Source organism: Triturus cristatus, chromosome 4_1 (genome assembly GCF_964204655.1).
Source record: "Triturus cristatus chromosome 4_1, aTriCri1.1, whole genome shotgun sequence".
In the NCBI taxonomy this organism is placed as follows: Eukaryota; Metazoa; Chordata; class Amphibia; order Caudata; family Salamandridae; genus Triturus; species Triturus cristatus.
In genome coordinates this window covers 134,630,704-134,635,703 of record NC_140585.1, presented here as the reverse complement: position 1 = coordinate 134,635,703, position 5,000 = coordinate 134,630,704, and the positions used below count along the sequence as shown (strand labels likewise).

The following is a 5,000-nucleotide window of genomic DNA, read 5'->3' as shown; positions in this document are numbered from 1 at the left end:
GCACTGGCCTCCTAAGCCAGGGATTGTGGGTTCAAGTCCCATCTGAGGTGATAACAAAAATCCTCCCTCTTTCTTTTCCAGAAAATTAGGTAGATTTATTACATGCTTCCTCTCAGAAGTTTATGAGGGATTAGGTACTTTGAAACGGTCCCATTTTACTTGTGTACACTTCACAGTCATGTTAGTGTTCTGAAACTTCAAAGTAGATTTTTAAATGCCTATTTTTGTGAGATGCATTTTCGACCGGCCAGAACATATTCCTTTGGAAAAAATGATATGAATTGGATTGGTGTGAATCTTGTTTCTAGAGGTGGTGACAGACTTTCAGCTACTTGAATAGGTCAAGCCAGGATTCATAAAACTTATACAACCTATGTGAGTGTGAAAAATTAGCATATGCAGGAAGGAGCAATTTGTACTACTTTCAAAACAGTTTCACTACACGTCTGGAAACGTCCAGATCTATGTAGAGCATACAAATGAGCTTTAAACTCATGAGGAAAGAGGTTTGTATGGAAAAAGGAAAACAAAAGCATATCGTACTCATAAAATTCTCAATATATAGATTCCAAAAAAGTGCTTCCAGCGAAAAGAGCTGAAAGAACACTATGGGATGTAAACCTGAATACCTTTCAATAATATGTTCTCCATCCATGCATACCACCTACATGATAAAAATCATCTCAGGTGGACGGATGACCGCGTGGCCTAATGGATAAGGCGTCTGACTTCGGATCAGAAGATTGAGGGTTCGAGTCCCTTCGTGGTCGTTTTTGGGTAAATTGGTCACACAATCTGCTTTACATTCAGAGTGGAAAAAGTCTTTTCCAATACTCTTGTAGTCCTCACATTCTCATTACTAATCATTAATAAAGTGGAGTACATACTGTAAACTCATTCAGGTTGCATCTTCAGTCTAACTACTTGTGCATTTTAGTGGCATTAAAAAGTGCTTCTATGCCGACGCACTGAATATGTAATAGGTTTGCAGAATTTTGACGTGACAGAATGGGTTTTTAACTTAAGTGTGTGTAGAAGAGCTGCAAGGTGTGTGCCTATGTGTGCATAGAGTGCTACATGTGTAAAATCTGTATGATTTGGGCAGTTAAAGTGCTGATTTTGCCTCCGAGTAAGAAAAGTACTACACAAAATGTATAAAGGATCGGCACATTGGCTGCCTTTGCTGATGCCCCCGTTGCCTAATTTGTAGTGCAATGGTTAAGTTGCAGAGTGTGGTTGAACTTGGTTAGGAGACTTAGTGCCTCTTTCCGTGTCCTACTGATGATAAGGATGGCTTGATACCATTTTCTAAGCCCAGTATATTGAGAAAAGAAGTAAGTGAAGAAGAAGTGTGGAGTCGAAAGTGGTTCTCCAATTTCTCTCCACTTGCTAAAATTGCAAAGTCTCCATTATAGCATAGAAGAGAGCGTTAAAGTCGGGGATGGAAGAGGATGAAAATGGGAAGTTTACTTATAGAGAGAAGTGAGAAATGCCCTGTGTGCACACACCGGTGTCTGACCATAGAATACATTTAAATAATGCCTCTAGAAAAGAGCTATGCATGTGTGCCTCAGTGGCCTAATGGATAAGGCACTGGCCTCCTAAGCCAGGGATTGTGGGTTCAAGTCCCATCAGAGGTGATAACAAAAATCCTCCCTCTTTCTTTTCCAGAAAATTAGGTAGATTTATTACATGCTTCCTCTCAGAAGTTTATGAGGGATTAGGTACTTTGAAACGGTCCCATTTTACTTGTGTACACTTCACAGTCATGTTAGTGTTCTGAAACTGCAAAGTAGATTTTTAAATGCCTATTTTTGTGAGATGCATTTTCGACCGGCCAGAACATATTCCTTTGGAAAAAATTATATGAATTGGATTGGTGTGAATCTTGTTTCTAGAGGTGGTGACAGGCTTTCAGCTACTTGAATAGGTCAAGCCAGGATTCATAAAACTTATACAACCTATGTGAGTGTGAAAAATTAGCATATGCAGGAAGGAGCAATTTGTACTACTTTCAAAACAGTTTCACTCCACGTCTGGAAACGTCCAGAGCTATGTAGAGCACACAAATGAGCTTTAAACTCATGAGGAAAGAGGTTTGTATGGAAAAAGGAAAACAAAAGCATATCGTACTCATAAAATTCTCAATATATAGATTCCAAAAAAGTGCTTCCAGCGAAAAGAGCTGAAAGAACACTATGGGATGTAAACCTGAATACCTTTCAATAATATGTTCTCCATCCATGCATACCACCTACATGATAAAAATCATCTCAGGTGGACGGATGACCGCGTGGCCTAATGGATAAGGCGTCTGACTTCGGATCAGAAGATTGAGGGTTCGAGTCCCTTCGTGGTCGTTTTTGGCCAATGGTCACACAATCTGCTTTACATTCAGAGTGGAAAAAGTCTTTTCCAATACTCTTGTAGTCCTCACTTTCTCATTACTAATCATTAATAAAGTGGAGTACATACTGTAAACTCATTCAGGTTGCATCTTCAGTCTAACTACTTGTGCATTTTAGTGGCATTAAAAAGTGCTTCTATGCCGACGCACTGAATATGTAATAGGTTTGCAGAATTTTGACGTGACAGAATGGGTTTTTAGCTTAAGTGTGTGTAGAAGAACTGCAAGGTGTGTGCCTATGTGTGCATAGAGTGCTACAAGTGTAAAATCTGTATGATTTGGGCAGTTAAAGTGCTGATTTTGCCTCCGAGTAAGAAAAGTGCTACACAAAATGTATAAAGGATCGGCACATTGGCTGCCTTTGCTGATGCCCCCGTTGCCTAATTTGTAGTGCAATGGTTAAGTTGCAGAGTGTGGTTGAACTTGGTTAGGAGACTTAGTGCCTCTTTCCGTGTCCTACTGATGATAAGGATGGCTTGATACCATTTTCTAAGCCCAGTATATTGAGAAAAGAAGTAAGTGAAGAAGAAGTGTGGAGTCGAAAGTGGTTCTCCAATTTCTCTCCACTTGCTAAAATTGCAAAGTCTCCATTATAGCATAGAAGAGAGCGTTAAATTCGGGGATGGAAGAGGATGAAAATGGGAAGTTTACTTATAGAGAGAAGTGAGAAATGCCCTGTGTGCACACACCGGTGTCTAACCATAGAATACATTTAAATAATGCCTCTAGAAAAGAGCTATGCATGTGTGCCTCAGTGGCCTAATGGATAAGGCACTGGCCTCTTAAGCCAGGGATTGTGGGTTCAAGTCCCATCTGAGGTGATAACAAAAATCCTCTCTCTTTCTTTTCCAGAAAATTAGGTAGATTTATTACATGCTTCCTCTCAGAAGTTTATGAGGGATTAGGTACTTTGAAACGGTCCCATTTTACTTGTGTACACTTCACAGTCATGTTAGTGTTCTGAAACTGCAAAGTAGATTCTTAAATGCCTATTTTTGTGAGATGCATTTTCGACCGGCCAGAACATATTCCTTTGGAAAAAATGATATGAATTGGATTGGTGTGAATCTTGTTTCTAGAGGTGGTGACAGGCTTTCAGCTACTTGAATAGGTCAAGCCAGGATTCATAAAACTTATACAACCTATGTGAGTGTGAAAAATTAGCATATGCAGGAAGGAGCAATTTGTACTACTTTCAAAACAGTTTCACTCCACGTCTGGAAACGTCCAGAGCTATGTAGAGCATACAAATGAGCTTTAAACTCATGTAGAAAGAGGTTTGTATGGAAAAAGGAAAACAAAAGCATATCGTACTCATAAAATTCTCAATATATAGATTCCAAAAAAGTGCTTCCAGCGAAAAGAGCTGAAAGAACACTATGGGATGTAAACCTGAATACCTTTCAATAATATGTTCTCCATCCATGCATACCACCTACATGATAAAAATCATCTCAGGTGGACGGATGACCGCGTGGCCTAATGGATAAGGCGTCTGACTTCGGATCAGAAAATTGAGGGTTCGAGTCCCTTCGTGGTCTTTTTTGGCCAATGGTCACACAATCTGCTTTACATTCAGAGTGGAAAAAGTATTTTCCAATACTCTTGTAGTCCTCACTTTCTCAGTACTAATCATTAATAAAGTGGAGTACATACTGTAAACTCATTCAGGTTGCATCTTCAGTCTAACTACTTGTGCATTTTAGTGGCATTAAAAAGTGCTTCTATGCCGACGCACTGAATATGTAATAGGTTTGCAGAATTTTGACGTGACAGAATGGGTTTTTAGCTTAAGTGTGTGTAGAAGAACTGCAAGGTGTGTGCCTATGTGTGCATAGAGTGGTACATGTGTAAAATCTGTATGATTTGGGCAGTTAAAGTGCTGATTTTGCCTCCGAGCAAGAAAAGTACTACACAAAATCTATAAAGGATCGGCACATTGGCTGCCTTTGCTGATGCCCCCGTTGCCTACTTTGTAGTGCAATGGTTAAGTTGCAGAGTGTGGTTGAACTTGGTTAGGAGACTTAGTGCCTCTTTCCGTGTCCTACTGATGATAAGGATAGCTTGATACCATTTTCTAAGCCCAGTATATTGAGAAAAGAAGTAAGTGAAGAAGAAGTGTGGAGTCGAAAGTGGTTCTCCAATTTCTCTCCACTTGCTAAAATTGCAAAGTCTCCATTATAGCATAGAAGAGAGCGTTAAAGTCGGGGATGGAAGAGTATGAAAATGGGAAGTTTACTTATAGAGAGAAGTGAGAAATGCCCTGTGTGCACACACCGGTGTCTGACCATAGAATACATTTAAATAATGCCTCTAGAAAAGAGCTATGCATGTGTGCCTCAGTGGCCTAATGGATAAGGCACTGGCCTCCTAAGCCAGGGATTGTGGGTTCAAGTCCCATCTGAGGTGATAACAAAAATACTCCCTCTTTCTTTTCCAAAAAATTAGGTAGATTTATTACATGCTTCCTCTCAGAAGTTTATGAGGGATTAGGTACTTTGAAACGGTCCCATTTTACTTGTGTACACTTCACAGTCATGTTAGTGTTCTGAAACTGCAAAGTAGATTTTTAAATGCCTATTTTTGTGAGATG

General features: G+C 39.7%; 4 non-coding genes across 4 annotated transcripts in view; all 4 read left to right on the top strand.

Annotated features, from left to right (window-relative positions):
- Positions 1–50, top strand: part of TRNAR-CCU (transfer RNA arginine (anticodon CCU)) — a 73-nt gene extending 23 nt beyond the window's left edge. The window contains exon 1 of the tRNA in view: positions 1–50. This exon is cut by the window's left edge and continues 23 nt beyond it. This is a non-coding gene — a tRNA (tRNA-Arg).
- Positions 51–697: 647 nt separating this feature from the next.
- On the top strand, positions 698–770 carry TRNAR-UCG (transfer RNA arginine (anticodon UCG)). The gene has a single exon. It is a non-coding gene; the product is annotated as a tRNA-Arg (tRNA).
- Positions 771–2,287: 1,517 nt separating this feature from the next.
- Positions 2,288–2,360, top strand: TRNAR-UCG (transfer RNA arginine (anticodon UCG)). The gene has a single exon. It is a non-coding gene; the product is annotated as a tRNA-Arg (tRNA).
- Positions 2,361–4,743: 2,383 nt separating this feature from the next.
- On the top strand, positions 4,744–4,816 carry TRNAR-CCU (transfer RNA arginine (anticodon CCU)). The gene has a single exon. It is a non-coding gene; the product is annotated as a tRNA-Arg (tRNA).
- The last annotated feature ends 184 nt before the right edge of the window (positions 4,817–5,000 follow it).